The 13,617-nt window shown below is 45.9% G+C and overlaps 1 protein-coding gene across 1 annotated transcript in view; it reads left to right on the top strand.

Annotated features, from left to right (window-relative positions):
- The window catches only part of LOC145358891 (insulin gene enhancer protein ISL-1-like), a 70,558-nt gene that overhangs the window by 926 nt on the left and 56,015 nt on the right, over positions 1-13,617 (top strand). The gene's annotated exons all lie outside the window — the stretch shown is intronic.

Genomic DNA, 13,617 nt, shown 5'->3' with positions numbered 1-13,617 from the left:
AACAGAAAATGCTGGAAAACCTCAGCAGGTCTGACAGCATCTGTGGAGAGAGGACAGGAGCTGTTATGTTGTCAGATCTGCTGAGATTTTCCAGCATCTTCTGTTTTTGTTACCCTCTGTTCCAGTGCCAGGCAAGACTTATTCGCAGCAATGTGTAACGACAGCCATGGAGATGGTTCAGTAATGTCCTTTAGGGAAGAGAATCTGCTATCCTTACTTGGTTGGAGATATGATTCCAGAGCCACAGCAATGTGGTTGACTTCCAACTGTGGGAGGTGGTGGTGCAGTTATATTGTTGCTGGACTAGTAATCCAGAGACCCAGGATAATGCTCTGTGGGCCTGGGTTCAAATCCCACCAAGGCAGATGATGGAATCTGAATTCAATAAAAAATATCTGGAACTAAGAATCTACTGATGACCATGAAACCATTGTCAATTGTTGGAACAACCCATCTGGTTCACGAATGTCCTTTAGGGAAGGAAATCTGCTGTCCTCACCCTATGTATAACTCCAAACCCACAGCAGTGTGGTTGACTGTTAAATGCCTGCAGGGATTGGCAATAAATTCTGGCCCACCCAGGGACGCCCACATCCCAAAGGCAAATTTTAACAAACTGCCCTCCAAGGTCAAACTAAAAAAGTTTATTTATTTATTAATCACAAGTAAGAGTTACATTAACACTGCAATGAAGTTACTGTGAAATTCCCCTAGCTGTGACACTCCAGTGCTTGTTGGGTCAATGTACCTAACACACACGTCTTTCAGCTTGTGGGAGGAAACTGGAGCATCCAGAGGAAACCCACGCAGACATGGGGAGAATGTACAAACTCCATGCAGACTGTGAGCCAAGCCAGGAATCGAACTCGGGTCCCTGGAGCTGTGAGGCAGCAGTGCTAACCACTGTGCCACTATGATGGGCAATAAATTCTGGACTGCCAGCGACATGCATGCCCAATGAATGTATTAAAAAAAAACTTGGGGGAACATCACATGCCAAAAAAAAACAAGCTAAAGAACAGATAATAAGAATTTAGTTAGTCAGTACCAACAGATTGGAAACAGCACAGGTCGTTAACTTGCATCTTAAAATGAAGATACACACAGTTATTTTGAGGGGTGGGTGGAGGGGGGGATGAGCAGAGGTAATATCTGAGTTATCTCACCGATCGCCGGGTTTGCGGTTAACTGCGGGGTTTTTCTTCGGGTCCATTAGCTGCTGGAGTGAGAATGAGCCACCGCCAGCGCGGTTATTTCACTGATGGAAATCAGCCGGGTTGCTGGTTACGCTGCCGGGATGTTCATTCCTGTCCACCGCCTCTCTCTGACTGATTCAAGTCAGTGTCACCACTGCAGATGTAACATTGATGTGTTGCCCAGCAACAGACAGACGCTCCGGGGGAGGTTGCTAGGTAATGGACGCTGGAAAAGATGTCACGTCAGATCATTGAGCTGATGCTCTGCCAAGTCTCCCATTGTGAAACTTGGTGTTGTCAGACTTTTCACCAAGTCTCTCATTTCCAGCAACTCGCTGCATGGGGATAATCTCACTTGTGGTTGATTTTAAAGACTCAGGTCAGGCCCACACAGCACAGTTCAAAACTTTTAACGTTCACCTTAATTTACAAGCCAGGTGCAGTGGATCAGCCACTTTATTTTGTGTGTTTGCAAATTTAAAGAAAATCCCTTTGGGTGGGACTTTTCCTCACCCCCCCCCCCCCCCATCCCCGGGTGTGTTTGACGGTACCGGTAGGTGCTGCTCACTGACGGCAGGATAGTATGGTCCCACCGTTCTCATAGAATCCCCACAGTCCAGAAGGAGGCCATTTGGCCCATCGAGCCTGCACTGACCACAAACCCACCCAGGCCCTATCCCCTTAACCTCACAAACGGCACAGTTTTAAAATAAGGAGTCTCCAATTTAAGGCAGTGATGAGGAGGGATTTCCTCTGAATTATAGGGTCAAGGATCCCTACAATGCATAAGGAGGCCATTCAGCCCATCGGGCCTGCACCAGCAACAATCTCACCCAGGCCGTATCCCCGTAACCCCATGTATTTACCCTGTTAATCACCCTGACACTAAATAGCAATTTACCATGGCTAATCAACCTAACCCACACATCTTTGGAGTGTGGGAGAAAATTGGAGCACCCAGAGGAGACCCACGCAGACACGGGGAGAATGTGCAGACTCCACATTCCCTGACCTGAGGCTGGAATTGAACCATGGTTCATGGTGCCGTGAGGCAGCAGTGCTAACCACTGTGCCACCATGCTCCCTTCCTAGATGGTTCACTACCCTACGGACACATTGAGCCTGCTCTGCCAGTCAATGGGAGCATGATGGATCTGACTGTGGTCTAAACTCCATTTAACCCTTCATTTCCTTGATATTCAAAACTTTGTCTAACTCACTCTTGAATATATTCAATGACCCAACCTTCACTGCTCCATAGGGTAGCCAGAGAATCCCACACTGTACGTTCAACCAAAAGATTATTTTTCATTATTTATTCACAGGATGTGGGTGTCATTGATATTTATTGCCTATTCCTAATTGCCCTTGAGACACTGGTGGTGAGACACTTTATTGAATACAACTGAGTGGCTTACTAGGCATCAACACCACTCTTGAGGGTCTGGAGGTCATGATGTGGAGATGCTGGTGTTGGACTGGGGTAAACGCAGTAAGAAGTCTCACAACACCAGGTTAAAGTCCAACCAGTTTATTTAATAGTAGATCTATCTATTATCTACTATCAAATAAACTGGTTGGACTTTAACCTGGTGTTGTGAGACTTCTTACGAGGGTCTGGAGGCCAGACGAGGTAAGGACAGCAGATATCCTTCCCTAAAAGCCATTAGTGAACCAAATGGGTTTCATTGTAATAATGTGATAGTTCCAGGCAGAGTCCAGTGCTTTGCCTGAGGGAAACTTGGATAAAGATTTGAATCGAAGGAAAATGCAGAGCTATAAAGAGAGTGACAGGCAGTTCACTTAGCATTGTTCTGATGAAAATGGCCTCCTTTTTTAACATAGAACATAGAACACTACAGCACAAACAGGCCCTTCGGCCCACGAGTTGCGCCGATCACATCAACACCTACCAATCTATAGACCTATCTATAACCCCCAATCCCATTAAACCCCATATACTCATCCAGAAGTCTTTTAAAAGACCCCAGCGAGTTCGCCTCCACCACCACTGACGGCAGCCGATTCCATTCACTCACCATCCTCTGAGTGAAAAACTTACCCCTAACATCTCCTCTGTACTTTCCTCCCCGCACCTTAAATCTGTGTCCTCTCGTAGCGACCATTTCAACTTGGGGAAATAGCCTCTGAGAATCCACCCTATCTATTCCTCTCAACATTTTATAAACCTCTATCAGGTCGCCTCTCAACCTTCGTCTCTCCAGGGAGAAGAGTCCCAGCTCCCTCAACCTAACTTCCTAAGGCATGCCTCCCAGTCCAGGCAACATCCTTGTAAATCTCCTCTGTACCCTTTCAATAGCTTCTACGTCTTTCCTATAGTGAGGCGACCAGAACTGCACACAGTACTCCAAATGAGGCCTGACAAGGGTCTTATAAAGTTGCAGCATTACCTCCCGATTCCTAAACTCAATCCCTCGATTAATGAAGGCCAGTACACCATACGCCTTCTTGACCACATCCTCCACCTGCGAGGCCGATTTAAGAGTCCTGTGGACCTGGACCCCAAGGTCCTTCTGCTCTTCAACACTACTAAGACTCCTGCCCTTGATAGTGTACTCGTTCATCCCGTTGGTTCTGCCAAAATGGACGACTACACATTTATCCGCGTTGAAGTCCATCTGCCACTTCTCCGCCCAGTCCTGCATCCTATTTATGTCCTGCTGCAACTTTTGACATCCTTCCAGACCATCCACAACACCACCGACCTTCGTGTCATCAGCAAACTTACTTACCCATCCCTCCACTTCCTCATCCAGGTCATTTATGAAAATGACAAGCAGCAAGGGTCCTAGAACAGATCCCTGGGGCACTCCATTGGTGACTGACCTCCATGCCGAAAAAGACCCATCCGCAACCACTCTCTGCCTTCTGCAGGCAAGCCAGTTCTGGATCCACAAGGCCAAAGGCCCTTGGATCCCATGCCCTCTCACCTTCTCAAGAAGTCTTGCATGGGGGACCTTATCAAACGCCTTGCTGAAGTCCATGTACACCACGTCCACTGCACTTCCTTCGTCAATGTGTTCAGTCACATTATCGAAGAACTCAACCAGGCTTGTAAGGCATGACCTGCCCTTGACAAATCCATGCTGACTATTTCTGATCATGTCAAACCTCTCCAAATGCTCGTAAATCTTGTGCCTCAGTAGCCTCTCCATCAGCTTACCAATCACTGAGGTCAGACTCACCGGTCGGTAATTTCCCAGGCTATCTCTGTTCCCTTTCTTGAAAATAGGAACTACATCCGCAATCCTCCAATCTTCCGGAACCTCTCCCATCTCCATTGACGACGCAAAGATCATCGCCAGGGGCTCTGCAATACTTCCCTCGCCTCCCACAGTACCCTGGGGTACATCCCATCTGGTCCCAGCGACTTATCTATCTTGATAGAATTCAAAAGTTCTAACACGTCCTCCTCCTTAATATCCACATACTCAATCTTTTCCATCTGCTGCAAATCTGTAGCAAAATCTCCCAGATCAGCTTCCACTGTGAATACTGAGGCAAAGTACTCATTAAGCACCTCTACCATTTCTTCTGGTTCCACACAGACCTTTCCCCCTTCACCTTTTATAGGTCCTATCCCTTCTCTTCTCATCCTTTTACCTTTCACATATTTATAGAAAGCCTTGGGATTCTCCTTAATCTTACCCGCCAAGGTCTTCTCATGACCCCTTCTGGCTCTCCTAATTTCCCTTTTAAGCTCCTTTCTACAGTCCTTATACTCCTCAAGATCCTTAACCTCTCCTAGTTCCCTGAACCTTTTGTACACCTTCCTTTTGTAGCGGGTAGGTCGTGCCTTACTAACCTTATTGAGTTTTTTGAGAAGGTGACCAAAGAGGTGGATGGGGGCAAGGCAGTTGACGTGGTATACATGGATTTTAGTAAGGCGTTCGATAAGGTTCACCATGGTAGGCTTCTGCAGAAAATGCAGATGTATGGGATTGTGGGTAATCTAGGAAGTTGGATCAGGAATTGGCTATCAGATAGGAGACAGAGGGTGGTGGTGGATGGTAAATATTCATCATGGAGTACAGTTACGAGTGGTGTGCCTCAGGGATCTGTTTTGGGGCCACTGTTGTTTGTAATTTTTATTAATGATCTGGATGAGGGTATAGTTGGGTGGATTAGTAAATTTGCTGATGACACCAAAGTTGGAGGTGTGGTAGATTGTGAGGAAGGGTGTCATAGTCTGCAGGGAGACTTAGATAGGTTGCAGAGCTGGGCCGAGAGGTGGCGGATGGAATTTAATGCGGAGAAGTGTGAGGTAATTCACTTTGGTAGGAGCAACAGATGTGTCGAGTATAGGGCTAACGGGAGGACTTTGAATAGTGTGGATGAACAGAGGGATCTAGGTGTGTGTGTACATAGATCCCTGAAAGTTGGGAATCAAGTAGATAAGGTTGTTAAGAAGGCGTACGGTGTCTTGGCGTTTATTGGTAGGGGGATTGAATTTAGGAGTCGCAGTGTAATGTTGCAACTGTACACTACTCTAGTGCGGCCGCACTTGGAGTACTGTGTGCAGTTCTGGTCCCCGCATTACAAGAAGGATGTGGAGGCGTTGGAGAGGGTGCAGAGGAGGTTTACTAGGATGTTGCCTGGTATGGTGGGGAGGTCCTATGAGGAGAGACTGAGGGATTTAGGGTTGTTTTCGTTGGAAAGAAGGCGGCTAAGAGGGGATCTTATTGAAACATATAAGATGATTAGAGGTTTAGATAGGGTGGATAGTGATAGCCTTTTTCCTCGGATGGAGAAAGCTAGCACGAGGGGGCATGGCTTTAAATTAAGGGGGGGTAGCTACAGGACGGATGTCAGGGGTAGGTTCTTTACCCAGCGGGTGGTGAGGGATTGGAATGCCCTGCCTGCTGCAGTTGTAAATGCGTCTAGTTTGGGGGCGTTTAAGAGATCTCTGGATAGGTTTATGGACGAAAAGGGATTGGTATAGGCTAGTGGGTCATTGTTTTTGTAACTGGTCGGCGCAACATCGTGGGCCGAAGGGCCTGTTCTGCGCTGTAATGTTCTATGTTCTATGTTCTATGTTCTTTTCCTCCTGACTAGGTTCAACACAGCCTTCGTGCACCACGGTTCCCACGACCTACCAAAACCCCCTTGTCTCATTGGAACGTTGTCATGCAGAGCTCCAGACAAACATTCCTTGAATATCCGCCACCTTCCTTCGGTACTTTTCCCTAAGAACGCCTCCTTCCAGTTTATTTGTCCAAGTAACTTCCTGACTTCTTCATATCTCCCCTTACTCCAGACAAACACCTTCCTAGCCTGCCTGATCCTATCTCGTTCCAATGCAATTGTGAAGGAGATAGAATTATGGTCACCATTCCCAAGATGCTCTCCTACCGAGAGATCCATCACCTGTCCTGGTTCATTCGCCAGTACCAGGTCAAGTACAGCCTCTCCCCTCGTAGGCTTATCCACGTACTGTGTCAGGAAACCTTCCTGAACACACCTAACAAACTCCTCCCCATCCAAACCCCTTACCCTAGGGATATTCCAGTCGATATTTGGGAAATTGAAGTCTCCCTTCACGACAACTCTGTTATTAATACATTTCTCCAGAATCTGCTTCCCTATCTGCACCTCAACTTCCCTGTCACTATTGGGCGGCCTATAGAATACACTCCGGTCTAATTTATAGTAGGGTGAAGAAAAAAACTTGACCCGAGTGCCCTCGCAACTACTTCCGGGGTAAAACTTAAAGCAAGCAAAAAAAACCCCACTAAAACAAAGTTAGTTTTTAAAAGAAAGAAAAAGTCGCTGTACTCACCCACAAGCTCTCCACTCGCAAATCGCAGCCTCTCTTCAGTGCTCCCACAGAACAATGTGATACCTTTTGTGATACTTTTTTATGCTTCCAGGCCTGATGCCTTGTCAACTTTCATAATTATCAGCAATTTTATCTTGGAATCCTTAACAAAGATTTATAGAGTAAGCTGTCACCATATACTTTACATGTAAACACATTCTTCTGCTTACAAAGATCTAGGTTGCTTTTCAAAGGGCAATGCTAAATTAAAATATTTTTCATGTTCAGAGGGGTGAGTGATATTAGATTGTTTTGCATCATTTAGATGTAATAATGTTAAGTTGGCTTTGACATTGCAGCATCACCTGGCTATTAGCCATGGCTCAGCGGTATTTGTCTGTGAGTCGGGGGGTTGTGGTTAAAGTCGCGCCCCGGGCTCAAGACTTGAGCACATGATCAATGCTGACACTTCAGACAGTATTGAGATGAGTGGTTAAATTGTAGGGTTAGTAATCCAGATACAAGTTCAAATTTCACCACGGCAACTGGGGAATTTAAATTCAATCAATTAAATAAATCTAGAACAAGAAGGCCCGAAGCATGGTACATTGGGGAGACCATGCAGACGCTACGACAACGGATGAATGAACATCGCTCGACAATCACCAGGCAAGACTGTTCCCTTCCTGTTGGCAAACACTTCAGTGGTCACGGGCATTCAGCCTCTGACCTTCAGGTAAGCATTCTCCAAGGCGGCCTTCACGATACACGACAGCGCAGAGTCGCTGAACAGAGACTGATAGCCAAGTTCCGCACACATGAGGACGGTCTCAACAGGGATCTTGGGTTCATGTCGCACTATCTGTAACCCCCGTGACTTGCCTGGGTTTGCAAAACCTCACTTACTGTACTGTCTGGAGACAATACACATCTCTTTAACCTGTGATCAGTGCTCCTTCCACTCACATTGTCGGCCACTTTAAGACTTGAACAGCAGGTTAGGTGTAAGGATTCGCATTTTAATCAGTAATCTCTAAACTGTCTGTGCTTTATATGCTCTGTCTGAGGCCAGAACTCTCCATTCACCTGACGAAGAGGCAGTCCCCTCGAAAGCTTGTGAGTATATTATCAAATAAATAGGTTGGACTAAAACCTGGTGTTGTCAGACTTTTTACTGTGTTTACGCCAGTCCAACGCCGGCATACCCACATGATGCCTGTTCAGCCAAGGGTCTCCCCCTCACAGCAGATGAGGCACAGTTGAATCATGCGAGATAAGCAATGAGCAAGTCCAGCACATTCCCAGAAGGCACCCTGTTTCTCCCAGGTCACAATCAGTGCGGAGCTGAGCAACTTCCACGACCCATTGAGACCTATTGTTACACACAAGCACCCCTGACAATTGGTTTTGGATTACTGAGCCACTTCTCCCCTTTGTCCCCACACCAGTGCCTGAGCGAGGCTTCCAATCACACTGCAGTCATTCTCCCCTGTGTGTGAGGCCCTTCAGGCCACACGAGGAGTGATAGAGCCCATTCCTGAATCCCCACTCTTTGCCCTTACAATCCGGCCTATCACGGGACCCCACCTCAGTAAGTCACAACACCGCCCCAGTGCTGAGCCTCTTGTTTTCAGGCCCTGCAACCCTTTGGCCAGGCCCCACCCTCAGCTGCGATGTGGACGGGAACCCAGGGAGGAAGCACTGTCTACATACCAGCCTTTAAAGTAAAGGGTTGCCTGCGATGAAGAGATGAAGAACCTGCAAGTGACCCCTCCCAACCCTCCTCCCAGAATTGGTGATTCTGGGACTCCCACCCCTGGTCCTGAGTGAGACTTATCTGTGTCCTCATGTCCCATAAAAACTCTCTCAACACCAGATTAAAGCCCAACAGGTTTATTTGGTAGCACAAGTTTTAGGAGTGTCTCTCCTTCTTCAGGTCCCTGGAGGACCAGAGTCCCCTCCAGTGCTTCCTGAGCAGTGCACACCATGGAGGGTGCTGGCTGCCTGAGTGATCACCTTCAAAATGCCCCATGGAGGTGAAGGCATGAAGTTTACGCTTAAATGGAACTGCTGTAAATAGCGCCGGTGTGACAGCATACCAGCACCCACTGAATATCCAGTGAGATGGGGAAATCCCAGAGAGAGTGCTCACTAATGACATGCAAATGTATAAAAATGAGCTTTCTGTGGTCCCACGGTGTGTTTCATGCCACTCTGCCAGCAGCGGAGGGGAGGTGGTTGGTGCAGGAAGATTGCGACTCGAACGGCATGGTGGCACAGTGGTTAGCACTGCTGCCTCACAGTACCAGGGACCCAGGTTCTATTCCTGGCTTGAGTCACTCCCCGTGTCTGTGTGGGTTTTTTCCGGGTGCTCTGGTTTCCTCCCACAGTCTGAAGATGTGCAGGTTAGGTGGATGGCCATTCTAAGTTGCCCCTTAGTGTCAGGGGGACTAGCTAGGATAAATGCATGGGGTAATGGGGTTAGGGCCTGGGTGGGATTCTGGTCAGTGTAGACCCAATGGGCTGATTGGCCTCCGTCTGCACTCAGGATTCGAAACTCGTCACAGCAAATCCCGCTTTTTGGGTTTTGAACACGCACCACAATCCCTGCAGATGGAGAGTGTGGGCTCATAATCGTGACCCATGATGTTTTTACTGCCCTCCTCATTTTGTGTCAAACCTCCTACCTAACGGATGTCAACAAATTATACAATTCTGCACCCTGTTGCCAAATCAAAATTCTCTCTATATATTTAAAGTATATATTATTATATATATATAAATGTAAAAGAAAAGTGAGCCCAACATTGACCAGTAGGGTTCACTTGCCCAACCCTCCTCCAATCAGAGCAATATCTATTTACCTTGCGTTTTTGCTCCTTCTCTGTCAACCAATTGGTCATCCACAATGTCTGAATTTTTGAGCCAAATCTCTTGAAAATCCACAGACAATGTACCCCCTGTATTCCCTCCAGCCACCTAATCAATTGCTTCTTCAACAAATGCTGTTAAATTTATCAAACGTTGTTCACCTTTGCCAAATTTCTGTTGCTTGTCCTTAATTAATCCATGAATTTGTAAAAGATCATTCATTTTATCTGGTTTTAGACTAACTGGTCTATAATTACCTAGTTTATCCTTCTCTTTAATCTCGAGCAAAGGTATTACATTGAGAACTCTTCAGTCCAATTATGCAAGATTAAGAAAAGTGAAAATATTTTGGCCACAGCCTCTGCCACCATCTGGAGTGAGTTTTCCCATTACCACCACCACGGGAAGCGGAGTGGGTGAGGGGCGGACCTTGGAAATGCTCATTGACCTCGGGCAGGATTTTCTGGTTTTGGGGCAAGCACAGCTGGAAAATCCCGCTCTCTGTCTCACTTATTCAGTAGTACCAATAAACCTGAATTCTTCTAGGTTACTGATACCAATGACCTTTTGATTAAATTATTGTATTGCAAATTTCTCATAGAAGCCAGCACGGTGAGTTTTTTGGAGTCAGTTATCTTTGAACCAGAGACTGCCCTTAAACTCCACAACATAGCAATCCTATCCTTTTAAAGAACATTATGTAGGTATCAATTCTGACTGGGACAGCTGTGGAATTAACAAGTATCATAGAAAGATAGAACCATAGAAAAGTTACAGCACAAGGAGGAGGCCATTTAGCCCATCCTGTCCATGCTCAAGTGCCCTTTCTAATCCCACCACCCTGTTTTCACCCCATAGCCCTGTAGCTTAAAGCACTTAAGGTGCTTAAGGTGAATCCAGGTGCTTTATAAAATTGTTTAGAGTCTCTGCCTCCATCACCAACTTGGACTGCGAATTCTGGACATCCACACATTGCCCTTGAGGTGGTGGTGATGGAAGAGACCATTGTCCATCTGTTTGCTGAATGTTACTTTGTAACACCTCTATTTTTTCAGGAAATTTGATATGTCAACTACGACGCTCACCAATTTCTGCAGATGCATCATAGAAAGCATCCCAGCTCGATATGGCTTCTGTTCTGACCAAGACCTCAAGAAACTACAAAGGATTGTGAATGTAGCCCAGTCCATCACACAAAACAGTCTCTCATCCATTGACATTGTCTACATGTCCTGCTGCTTCAGAAAAGCAGCCAGCTTTATCAAGGACCTCATGCATCCCGGACACACTCTCTTTCATTGGGAACAAGATACAAAAGTCTGAGGTCATGTACCAACTGATTCAAGATCAGTGCAGGAAAAGGGGGGGGATCCACTATCACCCAAGACCCCAGTAGAGGCCGTCCTCATGTGTGTGGAACTTGGCTATCATGGGTTCATGGGATCTTGGGATCATGTCACATGATCCGTAACCCCCACGACTTGCCTGGACTTGCAAAATCTCACTAACTGACCTATCTGGGGACAATACACATCTCTTTAACCTGTGCTTAACGCTCTCTCCACTCACGTTGTCTGTTCCTTTAAGATTCGATTACCTGTAAAGACTCACGTTCCAATCATTAGTTTGTAAATTGAGTTTGTGTCTTTATATGCCCTGTTTGTGAATAGAACTCCCACTCACCTGACGAAGGGGCAGCAAATGCTCCAAAAGCTCGTGGCTTTTGCTACCAAATAAACCTGTTGGACTTTAACCTGGTGTTGTGAGACTTCTTACTGTGTTTACCCCAGTCCCACACCGACATCTCCACATCATGCCTTGTATAGCGCAAGGAACAATACTTTTCACTGTATCCCAATACACGTGGCAATAATATCAAATCAAATCATTTTTGCCAAATATATAACCTGTGAAATAATGACATCAAAACTGAGCCTATCAGCATTCTAACCACATTTTCAAATATCGTTTCATTAAAAACTATTGAGGAAACTTATTTTCCAAAACTTTTTGCAAATCTCTAATCACACATGATAACCACATTAAATGTCTTCATGATGTCCCAGAGCAATTCACAACCAATGAACTACAGTACAGTGTCTCAGTCCTGTCCAAAACCAGACATTTTTAGAATGTGCCATGCCAATTGGATTGCAACTGGGCAAAAGCAGCGTACCCCATGATCAAGGATATTGGGAGCACAAATCCACCCCCCCCTCCCCCCCCGACTCAAGCAATCAGAGGCCATCAGATATTGTTACAATCCCAGTTGATGCTACTACTGGACAGGAAGATCCCAGAATGGAACCTGGCTCGAAAGACCAAAACATAACAATTTTATGAAAACACAGCTGAACAGAGACTCGCAGGGTTACCAATTAGTTACCAATTAGTTTTTAACAACAAAAAATTATGAAACATGAAACATTTAAGTGTAATACAATCTCCATCATTTCCACAGATCTTCACAAATCTACACCCATTTTAGGGATAACACAGATTACGAAATATATCTTCCACTATAATGTTCTCAATAATACTGAAAACCTCTGACCTCATTCGCAGCTGGGATTCTCTGGTGCCGCTGTAGTGAATGGGGTTTTGGCTGAGTGCCAACTTCTCCAATCTCATTGGCAACGAGGCAGTCATGGACAAGAGTGGAGAATCCCGCCATTGTCCCTTAAAGCCCATAGGCTATCTGTGGTCAGACATGCCGCCCGCTGAAACTATGGGCGAAATTTTGCTTGAGTGTGAAAGTGGCCTGTTGTCAATCTTTGCCGGGTGCTCACCATTGGCAAGACCAGAAGTTCACGTCGATGGGAACAGCTGTAAAATTCTGGCCCAAATTAACTTATGTGAATTTCCTTAGACCAAATGCCAACTTATTTCACTGGGCTCCAGCTTCCACATGAGTGGTTCCAACTGCCACTTTCACACAATGCTTTCCCTCAGCTGTTCCCAACAAGGATCCACTTCCAGGTTTTACAACTCTCCTTCCAGTATTCCTTCATCTTGAATGATTTTAAGCTTTCACACGGATTCTGCCACTAAATGCTTCACTATTACTTCCGCTATGGTTTCACAAGCTGTAGTAAAATATCACAAACCTTAGAGTCACTTAAGATATCTTTGGCTTCTTGCTAGCCAGCTTAACCAATTGCTTCACTTTTCAGTTCTGTCTTTAATTTGAATGAACAATGCCTTGATCCAACTGTAGTTTCTGTTGGTCATTTGTCTTCAAACTCCCTGAAACATCTCTTTTCATTCTTTAGTTTCCATAACTAGCTGTTCTTTAATTTCTGGTGTTCTTTTTGGGAAGCCTGCAATTTTGCAGCTCTATTTTCCCGCTTCTGGCAGAGTTAAGAGAACTGTTCCCTCTTTAACTTCCAAGTTCCATCTGCTATGAATTCAGCTAAAACAGAATCACAAAGTCTGCCTCTCTCAAAGTGGCCCCTAGTTGGATAAGCAACATCTCATTATTTTCCCCAAGCTTGTGTTTACTTTACTCATCATGAACTCTCTTAGCATAATATAGCCGTAGTTTAAACTCAAACCAAAACCCACCAATGTGCAAATACCTTTGTTTAACATGAGTCTAACCCACGGGGCAGCACAATGGCACAGTGGTTAGTGCTGCTGCTTCACAGTGCCAGGGACCCGGGTTTGATTCCTGGCTCAGGTCACTGTCTGTACAGAGTCTGCACGTTCTCCTCGTGTCTGCATGTGTTTCCTCCGGGTGCTCCAGTTTCCTCCCACAGCCCAAAGGTGTGT

Source organism: Carcharhinus amblyrhynchos, chromosome 26, assembly GCF_965287045.1.
Source record: "Carcharhinus amblyrhynchos chromosome 26, sCarAmb.v2.hapA, whole genome shotgun sequence".
Classification (NCBI taxonomy): domain Eukaryota; kingdom Metazoa; phylum Chordata; class Chondrichthyes; order Carcharhiniformes; family Carcharhinidae; genus Carcharhinus; species Carcharhinus amblyrhynchos.
The sequence above is the reverse complement of the archived record's forward strand: the minus strand, read 5'-3'. Positions and strand labels throughout refer to the sequence as shown.